Genomic DNA, 15,650 nt, shown 5'->3' with positions numbered 1-15,650 from the left:
GGCCAGCCAGTCCTTAAACTTTTGAGCAGTTAGCCGCTTCCCAAGGTGTAAGGGACCACTTCATGCCTGCCAGTGTGTTGGGGCTTGTTACGCACCACCTGTCTGCGTAACTCGGTTCAGCTCTTGTGGCGCTTTCCTTTGCGACCCCTAGTGTCAACTCATCGACACAACGTCGAGTGTATGACAGATAGGGTACGTCAAGGTTACTGATGTAACCTTTGTTCCCTGATGGAGGGAATGAGACGTTGTGTCCCTCTTGCCACAACACTGAACCAACCACTGAAATGGCCGGGTCTTTGGCTCGGCTCCTCAGTGCTGAAACCTGAGAGTGTGTTTGCTCCTTTTATACCCGTATGTCCGGGGAGTGGCATGCAAATTCCACACGCCAATTCTCATTGGCCTTTCTCAAAGATCAGAGATGTCTGGGCTCCAATAGCCAATAACATGAGCTGCAGATGTCATGGTTAAGGAAGAATTGCTGTTGCTGTATCCCTCATTTATAAATCGATTTGGATAAAAAGGTCTGCTAAATGAATAAATGTAAAGTACAAATTTAAGTAAACTAGCTTTATACTAACTGCTGACTCATGTACTACACAAACATGTATAATGCATTAACTTACGGAGTACAAAAATCCTTCCATCTTTAGTCAAGGAGCTGCAAAAACCTCCCCATGATTCGCTACACAGCCTCCACAGTTGAGATTCCCCAGGCCCTGTTATTTCATATTAAACTTCCTGAAACAAAAACATGGTATAAAACATGGTATTAACATGGTAAAGTCATGCTGATGTGGCAATAGACCTTAGGCCGCTAAAAGAACAGTGTAACTACAGTATGGCAAACACACAAATACGCCAAAGACTACGCCACCCTGGGAATTTCACCCAGGGAACTAAAGGACCAAATCTCTTACTCAATGAAAGGTCGGAGACATGAATAACATTACAAAAATATTCATCTTTTTAACAAACTTTAAGACAAAACTTTAAAATGAAAAAGGCCTTAGCCAAGGTGCCACTGGAGTTTATAAAAACAATTATAAACTACAACAATTAAAGAACCTGGGGCTTTCCGGCAGGGGCGGGCTACCAGAGATTATATTACACCTATAATAGAGAATCACAGCATTCACACTCACACCTAAAATCAGGATTTCAGTGACGAGCACTGCACACAGTCACCACCCCCCTGTGAAAGAATAAAGCCAGCCTTCCTGCCTTTGGCACCCAAGTCTTGTGAACACATAAAATTAACACATTAGTGTTCAAAGTTTAACACTCCAAAACATTGGCACAACTTGGCTAAACTCACATTAATGTATAAAAAACAGATTCATAATAGAAACAATTAAACCAGAAATGACCTACAAAAATACTACATGCAAACAGTGTCACTCATAAGAGGTTACATAAAGCTCAGATCACAAGGACACTTAAAATACAGAAAAAACACATTACAATAAAAATCACATGCCACAGCGTTGCTCTGGCATTACATCACCACAAACAGCATTAGCCAGAGCATCCCCAAGCTAACACGTAGGACACTATTCAAAATCACACACACACACACACACACACACACACGATCAACAAAACTCAAGCCAACCGAGAATACAAAACAAAAATGAAACCACAAGACTGACAATAACACAATAAACAAAAACAGAACAGCAGTGTTATTCCAATGCAGAATGTAAAATATGCCCAGACTAGTCTCATACGCATCAACCCGAGCGTCGCGACCGCGCCGAGGATGCCATATGCCCCGGGAGCCTCTGGAACTGTTTGAGAGGAACCGCTGTGCCTGGCTTGAAGTGAGCCAGGCACGTGAGCACTGACTGCACATGCTTGGTTGTGAGGCGTGCTGACATTGAGACTGATTCTAACTCCAAACCGAGAAAAGAGATGCTCTGAACGGAGAGAGCTTTCTTTTTCTCAGTTGACCTGAAGCCCTAAGCGGCTGAGGTGCACGAGCACCTGGTCCCTGTGGGTGCATACTAACTCTCGAGAGTCGCTAAGACGAGCCAGTCATTGAGGTAGTGGAGTATCGCGGATGCCCCTGAGACCTTGGTGAAGACGCTGAGGGACAGGGACAGGCCGAAGGGGAGGACCTTGTACTGATACGCCTGGCCGTCGAATGTGAACCATAAGAAGGGTCGGTGTCGAGGCAGAATGGAGACGTGGAAGTACGCATCCTTCAGGTCTACCACCGCAAACTAATCTTGATGATGAACACAGGTTAGAATTCACCTCTGCATGAGTATTTTTAACGGGAGTCTGTGTAAAGTCCGGTTGAGAACTTGCAAGTCTAAGATTGGCCGCAACCTACCGCCTTTCTTTGGGTTACATTGGCGTGGAGCGAATACCGTTGAAACGAGGCGGAGCCTGGCAAATTGAATCGCGTAGCTGAGTCGGATGGTCCTGGCCAGCCATCGTGACAGGCTGGAAGTGCAAGCCACGTGTCTAAGCTCCGTGCAAGGGGCTTTAACGGGACGATCGTTTGGACGTACCAGGTGGGGCCTCGTGGTGGGGGAGCAGGTAATGCATAGGTAATGCATCGGTAGGCAAAGGTGCATCCCGAGGCTTGAGTGCTGAGAAAAACCTCAAAGTACATACCTTGCTCCGCGTACCCGGCAGGGGCAGGTTATAGACAGAGGAGGAGATCCTGCAGGGATGTCCTCGAGACTCCTCAGCCTGACCTGCCGGGGCTGGACTTGGCTTGGTGTACTTGCAGGGTGGAGGCTGCCTGTCCAGTGGTGCTGTAGGCTTTCGCAGTCAGTGACGATGTTGTCCTACAGGCCTTGGAGGGGAGAACTGGACGGTCCCGCCAGGTAGTGGCGTTCTCGGGACACATGTGGATCGCAACCGCTCTTTCCACCTGAGGGACCTCTGTGTACCCATGGGCCACCCCACCGTCCAGGGTAGTGAGAGTGGACGAGCGAGGAGGTTGGTTCCGGCAGTAAAAGTTGCCCTTCACGAACTCGTCAGCTTGTCATGCACTTCCGGGAAGTAAGGTAAGGGGTGGGTAAGTAAGGGTGGGCTTGGCTATGAGCGGCGCCCTGGCCCGCGGAACCGATCGAGTAGCCGTGAGGGGGGATGGAGGTTTCCAGCCTGCCTCGTGCTCACGGCGGCCCAGGAAAGCATAGCGGACATCCGGTGCATCAGGCTCAGACTGGGCGAGCGGACCCGAAGGTGGCAGCCCAGGCGAGTCATCAGCATCAGACATCGCTGTGACGCTCTCGATGCAGCGGCAAAATCGCCATCCAATTCCGGGGGCTCGAAGGACAATGCCGGCTGGCCACAAAGCAAGCCGCACTCGTCCCGAGCTCAGACTGAAGCAAGCAAGCATGCCAGTGGTTCGTGGGGTTTTACCCGGCGAAACCGAACCCATCGTCTCAGGGTCTGGTTGTGGCCCAATCGTCTTCCTTGAGAGTTAAGTTGTATTGTTTGATATTTATATGCAAATTACTCAATATTTGAATCGCTGCCTTGGCAATATTGAATGCAACTATCAGCAAGCTGCAATTGTCTTACTTGGAGAGACAAATAAGTCAGAAACCATCTGTTGCAGACATGGACTGAAGCATGTTGTGTCTGGAGCAACAAGAAAGACCAGTCAACTTGATTACATTTTTACCAACATTTCTTCTATGTATGAATCCCTGAGTATTTGCCATCTGTAGGTTCCTCTGATCATCAGAATATCATGTTGAAAGCTGGTTAATTGCCCTCCAAGCCCATTCAGCACATCTTCTGCAGAAAATGAACCCCTGAGACAAATATGCAAATTGACATTATTATAAATACTACAAATTTTACTCACATTTATGAGGTTATTGGCCCTGAGGCTAAGGGTGCAAGTTAAGAGTGCAAGTTAAGGCCAGGCTTTGCTAAATTAATTCAGCTAAGGCTGCAGGTCCTGACTGCATTCCTCCTTGGGTATTAAAGACCTTTTATGAAGAACTGGCATCTGTGTTATGTGATATCTTTAACACATGTATTCACTATAACATTTTCCCAAAACAATGGGAGGAGGCTATGGTCAAAGCTGTTCCTAAAAAGCAAAGTCAAGTTTTCCAACAGATTACCGATAGATCTCATTAATCAGCTGTGTTGGGAAAGTGTATGAAGGAATCCTCAGAGATGCCATTTTGAATGATACAGTTACAAAGATTGCACCATTGTAACATGGCTTTATGGTGAACAAATCAACTGTCACTGCTCTGATTCAGATTATACAATACTGGCATGAAGCACTTAACAGCAACCCCAAAATTGACATTCATGCTGTTTTTGTCAATTTTACTTAAGCCTTTGACACAATTGAGCACTGTCAACTGCTTCATGCTCTGCTGACATGCATGTTAGACATCCCCTTTGGCTCATCATATGGAGTTAGCTACAGTGGCATGCAAAAGTTTGGGCACCCCTGGCCAAAATTTCTGTTGCTGTGAATATTTAAGTGAGTAGAATTTGAATTGATCTCCAAAAGGCATAAAGTTAAAGATGAAACATTCTTTTCAACATTTTAAGCAAGATAAGTGTATTATGTTTGAGTATTATTATCAGGTGGTGATCCTTTAAACGCTGCCCCAGGAGGAGGCAGACCCAGCCTTAACACTCGCTGTGTCTGGTGCATGCTTTAGCATCTACTTAGATCACACTCAGAGCTTTAGACGCTCTGAGCAGCTCTTTATCTGCTTTGGTGGATAGCGGAAAGGGAATGCTGTCTCCAAACAGAGGCTTGCCCACTGGATCGTGGACACCGTCGCATTGGCCTACTAGACTCAGGCCGTGTACTCTACAAGGAGTGTGGCTTCCTTGTGGGCACTGGCCAATGGCACCTCTCTACCAGACATCTGCAGAGCAGCCTGCTGGGCAACACCCAATACCTTCACAAGATTTTTCAATCTCCAGTTGAGCCGGTTTCGGTCCAGTGTTTTTCAGGTACCGAACAGGTAGAGTTTGATAATACGGAATAGCTGGCCGGGTGTATTGCTTGCATATAGCACCTTTCCCTCCCCTGAGGTGAAAGCATGCTTTTACTCCCAGTCGAGTTCACAAAGTTGTGGACCCTGGATGTCCTTCCTCCCTAGCCCTGTGGCTCATGATTTCAGCTGAGGATTCCGCAGCCAGACCCACTAAAGTACTAATATGCCCTGCTCACGCAGGTGCTGATTACTCCAGTAACCCCCTGTGATGTATTTTCCGTGGTACGGTCTCCCTGTATGGAAATAAGAATCTTCCTTGGGCAGAGCTCTCTCTGCCCCCTGGTCACTGTGTTTGTAGAGCTCCTCCCTTCGAGGCAGGACCTACCACCGTGCAATTTCCACACGCGGCTGGTGAGCCCATGTGTCATATTGCCACATGTTGACCTCCCCTTTTGGGCAGGATGTGGTCTCCGTGGGGTCTAGCTTTACTAGCTACTGAAATGGCCGGGACCTTTCTCGGCTCCTCAGCACAAAACCTAAATGAGAGTGGGCATTCCTTCTCCTTTTATATCTGTATGTCCGGGGGAGTGGCATGCAAATTCCACTCGCCAATTTTCATTAGCCTTTTCTCTAAGATCTGAGGTGTTTTGGGGATCCCAAGAGTGACCCCTAGTGTCACTACATCGACACAACGTCTCGTTCCCTCCTTCAGGGAACAGAGATTATGACAGTAACTGATGAAGTCATTACTCTTGTGCTGCAACGTAATATCTGGTTCTGCTGAGACTTTATTCCTAACCAATTTAGCCACAGTACTGAATAAACTACTAGGATTGTTGTGGTTATTTTCTATGAGGTAATTAAAATATGCTGACCTGGCAGCTTTTAATGCCTTTCTGTAGCTACAGACACTATCCTTCCATACACCTTGAAATACCTCTAATTTTGTATTCTTCCACTTGTCCTCCATTTTCCGAGCTGCTCTCTTGAGAGCATGAGTGTGATCATTGTACCATGGTGCAGGGTGTTTGTCTTTAGTCGAAGGGGGGTTACACTATCAAGAGTGCTAGTGATGACTGTATTTATATTTTCTGTTATTTGATCAAGTTCTTCTAGGCTTTGGGGTTTAATGAGTGTATGAGATAGATCTGGTAGATTATTAGTGACCCTATTTTAAGAATAGTCCTACCTGAACGATAGCATGGTGTAGGTTGAGTAAAATTAATTGATCGCAGCTTACAAGAGACGAGGTAATGATTTTATAGAATATAGAATTTCTATATTATCAACATCAACTCCATATGACAGAATTAAATCTAGCGTATGACTATGGCAATGAGTTGGTCCTGTTACATTTTGTCCGACTCAAAGAGAGTTGACAAGATCGATAAATGCTAATCCCAATGTGTCATTTTAAATATCTATGTGAATGTTGAAGTCACAAACAATTAAAGCTCTATCTACAGTACCTACAAGATCTGATTTGCAAATTCACCAAGGAAATCAGAATAAGGCCCGGTTGATCTATATACTGTAGCAAGGGTAAAAGAGGACAGAGTTTTTTATTTATATCTGACGGTATCACATTAAGCATTATTAGTTCAAAAGACTTACATTTATATCCAGTCCTCTGAGTAACACCACAAACTTCACTGTAAATTGTAGCAACACCTCCTCCTTGACCCTTCAGATGAGGCTCATGTTTATAACAATAACCTGGTGGAGTAGATTCATTTAAACTAATATATTCATCCAGTTTAAACCAGGTTTCAGTAAAACAGAGCATATCCAAATGTGATCTGTAATAATTTAATTTACAATTAGTGCTTTGGTAGAAAGATATTGTAAGACTCCTCCTGCAATGACTCTCCAAACCACTAGGGAACACTGTCTGATCCCTCTTGCAATGACACTCCAAACCACTAGGGTGAGCTGTCTGCTCCCTCCTGAAATTACACTCCCAGCCACTAGGTGGCACCACCTGCTGTGAACTCTTTAGTTATGACTGCTAATCAGGTTAATGTGTTCCACCCACTGATCTTTTTTTTTATTTTTTATTTCTTGACAGCAATTGCAGTTACAAACACATACAAATACATAAATAAATAAACTATACATAAATAAATAAAGTACATACATAAATAAACTATACAAAAATAAATAAAGTACATACATAAATAAATCATATCCAGTGGGGTCTGCAAAGTCCAGGAAGGTTAATCAACAAGCAGTCCAATTCATAGCATCACTTACAGTTATAAGTTCCAATTTCATTCAGTCACGTGATGTCACAAGATTTGAATATATCTGCACAGTCTTCAGAGTTTACAGTTCTTTGAATATCTTATGGAGTCCAAGTATTCATTGACTTCACTCTCAAACAAAGGAAAGAAGGGTTTAGAGCCCCTGAACTTACATTTATGGATGTGATATTTAGCGAATAGAAATAAAAGATTAATAATGAAATACTTTCCTTCCTTGTCCGTCTTGAGGTCGAACACACCAAAGAAAACATCTTTAAAGCAAAATGAGAAATCCGTAACGAAAAAGGTTTGGATAAATTCAAGGACATCTGACCAGAATTTTTCTGTGTATGAACATTTCCAAAATAAATGGCAAATATCTTCATCTGACCTTTTACAGAAAGAGCATTCAGATTCAATATCTGGTTTATACCGCTTAAGCACGGTAGAATCTGTGAATTAATTTAAACGTAACTTTCATTTCATTTCATTTTATTAGAGGATAACCCCTTGAGATGGAACATCTCATTTTCGAGGGGGTCCTCAAGATAACACCAAACACTTACACATTCGCACATACTAAAGCTCTTCCTCACAACCAACCACCCCAACCTGTCCCACCTCTGTCCAAAGCATTTTCACATAAACAATATAGTATGACATTAAGATATTACAGGAGAGAACCATATTTGACGAACCCACAAAAACAAACAAATATAACCTACATATACATACCAATACAAAAATACATACCTATATACACATATGCACACAAACATGCATGCATGTCTATAATGATATTATATAAATAACAGCTCATATACCAGGAAAACATATACATTGGTCACAAGATTGCAAATAAGCTAAAAGGGCTAACTTAAAGAGTGTAAAGGAAGAGATGGACCTTAAGGAACATGGTAAGCTGTTCCAATCAGAGGGGCTTTGAATCTGAAAGCACGTCTTCCAATTTCTTTAGATATCTTTGGGACAGAAAAAAGGGATGATCAAGGTGTCTCAGGCCATAAGTTGACCTATATAGGACTAAATGTTGCTTCAAATAAAAAGGATAATTAAAAAATATACATTTATAAACAAACTGAAACCAGTGTAGCTGACGTCTAGCCTTTGGTGATAAAAGATTCAATTGTTGGTACATATGACAATGATGGGTTAGAAACGGACATCTCAGCACAAATCGACAAAGACTGTTATAGACTATATTTAAGGATTTAAGGTGTGATTCTGTTGTACTCATATAGACAAAGTCAGCATAATCAATAATAGGAAATAGAAGCTGAGTTACAATTCTTAGTCTAATCAATTGTGTAAAGCAATTAATTGAACGGTAGAATAGTCTCAAATTATAATTTACTCTTTTCACTATATAGTCAATATGAGGCCTAAAGGAGAGGCTGGAGTCGAGCCAGAGGCCCAAGTATTTAAATTCTTCAACATTCTCCACAAATGTACCATCTGAGAATTTAAATGTTAAACTATTACCATGGTTATGTCGGGCAGATCTAGTGGAAAATAACATACTATAAGACTTACTTTTATTCAAAATAAGTCCATTATTCGAGAACCACTTTTGAATAGTATTAAAATCAAGTTGCAGTGATGATTTAATTAAATTAATATCACGTTTTGAAAAAAAATGACTGTATCATCAGCATACATGAGAATTTGACTATCAGAGCACATTTGTGGGAGGTCATTAATGAAAATGGAAAATAAAAGAGGGCCTAAACAAGAACCTTGAGGAACACCCTTTTCCATTATCATGAACTGAGAGAAAGCCCCATTAAAATGTACACACTGACGTCTGAAGTGAAGATATGAATTAAACCATAAAATGGATTGTTCAGAGAGACCAATGTTGTATAATTTATCAAGGAGAATATAATGATCAACCAGATCAAACGCTTTGGAAAGATCTATAAATATTGCTCCAGTAGACATATTATTGTCCAAAGAAGATGTAACATCGTTAACAAATTTTGTAAGAGCAGTAGTGGTGGAGTAATTGGGCCTAAAACCTGATTGGTTTGAAGAAAAAATAGAAAACTCATTAATGTATTTAAACAGTCTCTTGAATATAATTTTATCAAATACTTTTACTACATTACTAATAATTGAGATTGGTCTGTAATTGTTAGGATCGAGAGGATCACCACTTTTGTATAAAGGTGTTACTCTAGCACACTTCCACATGACTGGAACTTTGCAAGTAGATATAGATAAATTAAATAGATCACATAATGGATATGCTAGAACATGAGAGGCAATTTTAATAAACTTTATCTCCAGACCATCTATACCAACACCACTTCCAGATTTAATTTCGGAGATTGCCTGCTGTACCTCAGTGGGAAGAATTGTAGTAAATGAAAAAGAACTGTTTACTACATTACTATTTACAGGGTTGGAGTAACAGAAATCAGGTGGACGTAAATTACAAACAGAAGAAAAGTGCTGATTAAAGGCGTCAGCTACAGAAATTGGATCACTTATAATATTATTATTTATTCTTAATTTTGCAAGGGAATTCTTATTAGATTTATTCAACAGGCAATTAAGTTTTTTCCAAAAATGTTTTGGATTTGTAAAATCATTTGATAATGAATTTTTATAATAGTCAGATTTGGCATTTCTTGTTTTAACAGTACATACATTTCTTAATCAGCTTATATTCAATCCAATCTGACAGATCTTTTGTTAAATGATATCTTTCCCAGGCCTTGTCCCTTTGCTTAAAGAGATATATTAAGTCACCAGCAATCCATGGTAGATGTCTACCCTTCACTTTGACTGATGCCCATGGAGCATGTTTATCTATAACTTTTAATACCTCAGTATGAAAGAAATTCCAGGCATCATCAACATAAGGAATTAAATCCATCCTGTCCCAGTTAATACATAACAAATCTTGAGTAAATGCATCATTATTCATATTTTTAAATTGTCTTACCTTGATTATTTTAGGTGGTAGACGAGGTAACCTTATTTTCCAGATACAAAAGATAACTGAATGATCACTGAAGCAGTCGGATAAAACACCTGAATCAGCGAATCTGTTGGGATGCGTAACCAGGATCCAGTCTAAGAGAGACCTGGAGTTCCCCTCCACTCTGGTAGGCTCCTGTATTAATTGAGTAAGATTTAAGCTTTCAAACTGATTCCTCGCTTTCAAAGAGGACCTATCAAGCCAATTTCGATTGAAATCTCCCAATACTATAATTTCGTCAAAACAATTTAAAGAATTAATAGTACGAAGAATATTATTAGTTGATTCAGATGGAGAGTTAGGGGGTCTGTATATGTTTCCTATGATCAACCGTTTATTTTGATGAAGACATATTCTAACAAAAAGGCATTCAAAGTGCATGGGGCTTTCACTTGCAATAATAAGTTCAGAAGATAAATTTGCGGAAACATAAGTAGCAACTCCTCCACCACGACTGCCTCTGTCTGCTCTATATACATTATAGCCATCAAGACTTATTTCATCATCACGTACATTACTATTTAACCAAGTTTCAGACAGAGTAATAACAGCAGGTTCGTTATAAGAGAGCCATGCTCTAAGAAGATCAATTTTATGAGGCAGACTCCTAATATTTAAGTGGATAACTAATAAGCCTTTAACCATAGTCATTCAGAAGTAGATAAGAGAGAGGGACATGGGATTGTAGGAAGAGCAACACACACAGACACACACACATCCACACTCGTTTCTCCATGCATACATAAACAAGCACAGACTGCATGATCCAGAACATTGAAAGAAAAAAAAGAAAAAAAAGGGAAAAGGAAACAGACTATCTGCCAATATATAGCCTACTGAATGTTGTATTTACATTATTTACTTTTTAAACTCCCAATATGAACAAAACAATAGAAAGCACATTCTTGTAAAAGTAAATCTCACAATACAACTAAGGGGAATATGCTTCAACTTTTTATCAGCAATGGCTTATAGAGCACAATTTACTTAAAGTAAGGGGAGAATTAAAATGATCAAATCAAATCAAAACCTTCAAAGAAAAAAAAATAAAAATAAAAAAATAAATAAATAAATAAATCTATAGGCAATTAAATTACACCATTTTACAGATTACATCATTTTGCAGCAAGTTCCGTCGAATAAAGTAACGTCAATAAATCAACAAGTAAAGTCAGTCAGCGTTTTACAGCGCCTTGTAGAAAACAGTTCGCTTCTGCTGGAGTTTTAAACAGATGAGGTTTCCCATTGAAGATAATCCTGAGAGTGGCCGGGTAAATCAGAGTATATTCCAATTTACGTTGTTGGAGTTGTTTCTTGATATCATCGAATTGACGTCGCTTGCTAAGCAAAGCAGCACTAAAGTCAGGAAATATATGGATACGATCACCATTATACTCAAGTTGTTTTTTCTCCCGGGCAAGTCGGAGGATTTTATGCCTATCAAGGAGACTGAGACACTTTACCATAATCACCCTTGGCCTGGCGCTGTCCTTGATCCGATGCATTGGAGAGCGGTGAGCCCTCTCTATAGCTGGGGGTGTAGTGAAGCTTTCTTTCCCGAATAGCTGCTGGATCAGACTGGAAATAAATCCACATGTGTCTTTGCCCTCCGACTCCTCGGGAACGTGAATAAAGCGCAGGTTATAAACCCTGTTACGATTCTCGGCATCATCCACCTTGTCCCGCAGGTAAGCGTTTTCACTCTCAAGTGTTGTGATTCGTTTTCCAAGATCAGATATATTATCCTCATTGCCACCGACTCTTTGCTCAAGCTCCGATATATGTTCTCCCAAGTTTGATAAGGAAAGCTTTATTGTATCTAAGTTCATCTGTAGATTGTCCATCTTTACATCAAAATGGGAAACCATTTCGGACTTCAATTGTTGCAGTGCGTCCAAGAGAAATTTGTTTGACGCGGACTGCTCCATTGTAGTACTTGCACAGATCAGAGCTGACTGCTCCTTTTGTAGAGCTTGCTTAAATCAATAATCAGCTGAAAACTTTGTATGTAGGCTTTCAGATTAAATATAATTCTTATCGCAAATTTAATTGAAGGCAAATAATTCCATAATTAGCAGACCAGTCTGCACCAAACACTCACGCCGCCGCCATCTTGGTTTATGTGTGTAACTTCTCTCACTTTATTAGTAAGCATATATTTGAAAGGCAAAGACCAAACGTTTTTCCAAGGGACATTCTCTATTATCCTGTTCCAATATGGGATTATATAAGGAATAGTAACTATATCCCTCTGGTATAAAGTCCTAATCATTTTATTTTTCATCTGGTGCACCGCAGAAAAGCATAAACTCACCACAGCAGTATCAGATAAATCCATATTGTGAATCAGTGGCCATGGGAAATCAATGCCTCCCATCAGCATTCTGATACCAGAAGGAATTGCATCAAAGACAATTGCATATTCTTTGACTGAAACAGGAATTTTAAATTTCCGCAAGAAATCTGAATAACTGTACAGTCCGCCACTTGTGTCATAGAGTTGGCCAACAAGTACAATATTATTCCTGTACCAGTTTTCAAAAAATAAAGATTTGTTTTTGTAGAGAATGTCTTTATTATTCCAAATGTAATAATGATGAGGTGAGAAGTTATGTTTAAATAAGAGTGTGGAACTTTCCAGTAAGGAAGGGACAGGAAACGGCGTCAAAGGTAAAGTTTTTTCCTTTTAATATGAGTTAACAATTATAACAAATGACATCACACATTTCTTGCTTGTGGTGTCAGGTTCTCTCTCTCGAGGCTCTCTTGCTGCTGCTATTTATGCCACTCTCCTCATGCTACTGCAATTAGACACAGGTGTTAGACATAATTTAGCTCAGGTGTAAGCGCCCTTACCGCTTTTCTCTCCCGGACGGGCACTTGACCACGCCCGCTGCCACAAAGAGAGACCTAGCCAAAAGCATGTGTTTATGAAAATTGGACAGTTTGATTGGGATTTTGCTAATATTATAATTGTATAATAACAGAAAATTCAAGCCACCGATTTTAGAGAAAATATAGTTTGGAATAAAGTTCCAAAGTGATGTTGGACAATTGTCTGAGCCAGCTGATTTTGAAGGTAATGCTTAAAGTTGTGAAGTCCAAAAGTTTAAGCCCCCACACTGATTTGTGTTCATTATTACAGACTTTTTGACATAATGGGTTTTGTTTTTCCACACAAAATTAAACAACATATCGTCAATTCTTTTCGATACCCCACAATCAACATCCAAAGAGGCGCCAAAAAGCAAGTCTGGAAATTCCCTCCGCTTTTGTCAATAATACTCTTCCTCTCAAGGATAAGTCTCTTTGTAGCCAAGAGTTTAACTTTTTTTGTTTTTTCAATGATTGGGCTAAAATTTAATGGACTTCTTATATTTTGGTCTTTATTTATTATTGTTCCCAGGTATGTAACCCAATCCTTCACAAGAATGCCACATATGTTTGAAACATCACAATCTTTAACTGCCATTAGTTCACATTTTCTTAAGTTTAATTTGAGACCTGAAGCTTGTGAAAATCCTCTGATCAACTCTGGGAGGCATTTCTCAGGAAGATGGTGGTGTCATCAGCCAGTTGACTAAGGATGATACTTCTTTCAGCCAGTGTTATCCCTTCCAAGGCACTGTTAGAGACATGTAGAGCTAAGAGTTGAGAGGCGATCAAAAACAAGTATGGGGAGATTGGGCACCCTTGTTTGATTCCACGTGACACTTTGAATCTAGGGGAAGTACCGAATTTCAATTTTATTGCACTACTACCATTTGTATACAGGGTCCTGACAGTTCTGCAAAAGCCATCTCCAAATCCAAATTTTTTAAGTGCTTGCAGGATAAAACCATGTTCAAGCGAGTCAAACGCCTTATAAAAATCAAGGAACAGAATGAAACTGTTGTCAGTGATGAGCTCATTATAATCTAATAAATCTAGCACTAATCTAATGTTATTTGCAATATGTCTGTGGCAGCGGGGGCGTGGTCAAGCGCCCGTCCGGGAGAGGAAAGCGGTAAGGGCGCTTACACCTGAGCTAAATTATGCCTAACACCTGTCTCTAATTCCAGTGAGCACGAGGAGAGCGGCATAAAAGCAGACACAGAGCCTCCAGTCGGGAGGTGACGACAAGCCAACTCAGTGCGCTTGTATTACGTTGTAAAGAAAGAGAATAAAAGCTTACCTTGTGCTGAAAACCTGTTTCCTGTCCTCCTTCCTGTGGGAAGCGTTACAATGTCGTTTCCTCATGAACCCAGATTGTGATTCATCTATAATAGAGTCTAACACTTCTTTAAGTCTATTAGCGAAAACTAGTGCAAAAATTTTGTAATCGTTATTTAAGAGAGTGATAGGACGCCAATTCTCTAGCCAGTTTCTGTCCTTTTCTGGTTTTGGAATCAATGTGATGACACCCTGTGTCATAGTTGTTGGAAGTGCTTCTTTCGCTAAGCTCTCTGAGAAAACTTTTACTAGAAAGGGGGTTAGTAATTCATCAAACATTTTGTATAATTCAGCAGTTATACCATCACACCCTGGGCTCTTGTTGTTTTTGAGATTTTTGATCGCCTTCAACACCTCATCTTGGGTAATGCTATCATCACAATAGTCTCTGTCTTCTGGGGATATAGTTCTACAATGACTATAGAGGTCATAAATGATTTAGTTGTTACCTCACAGTAATTAGATGTGTATAAATTGTTATAGAAATTATAGCAGTGGATGGCTAACTCTTTTGGATCTTCAATAATTTTTCCCTCCTCTTCAATTTGATCTACAGTACCCAGTACATTTTTACTCTTTTCAAGTCTAAAGAAGTAGGCTGAGTTTTGTTCACCCTCTTCTATCCATTGTTTTCTTGACCTTATATAGGCTCCCTTAGCTTTTGATTTATAAATGTCATCTAATTTATTTTGTAATTTCATATACTCACATCTTTCCTCATTAGATAGAAACTCTTTTTGAGAAAGAAACGCTAGCTTCTCAATAACCTCGTCTTCAACTGCTTGTCTTTTCTTGGCCAAATCACCACTTCCACCCACTGATCTATATATATAACTGGATAGCTCATGACGTCACAACAGTGAAGCTACTGCGCCGCCATCTTGGTATTCCCTAACGTTCTGTATTCCTATGGGTCTCAAAGGGAAATCGTCTGTTTTGTTGAGTAATTTTTACCTATCTAGTCACATAAAAAAAATGTTTTATGTCTGCATACACTGCATCACAATGCAATCTTCCTAAATATGTAATTCATTATTTATTTTGACTTTCATTTTTTTCCCCCTGCTTATTCTAAATGTGACTTAGGTAAAGTTGGTTTTATATTCGCATATTCGCACATTCGCGGACTTCCGCGTTCAATAACTCGTGAATTAAACGTTGTTGCTACACACAACACCTATCACATATAACTACAGATAAAACACCAGAAGCTACAACATAAATTTCCTCAAAACGATCTTTCCTTCGCACTGG

The sequence above is a fragment of the Xyrauchen texanus genome, chromosome 4 (assembly GCF_025860055.1).
Source record: "Xyrauchen texanus isolate HMW12.3.18 chromosome 4, RBS_HiC_50CHRs, whole genome shotgun sequence".
Lineage (NCBI taxonomy): Eukaryota > Metazoa > Chordata > Actinopteri > Cypriniformes > Catostomidae > Xyrauchen > Xyrauchen texanus.
This window is presented reverse-complemented; position numbering follows the sequence as displayed.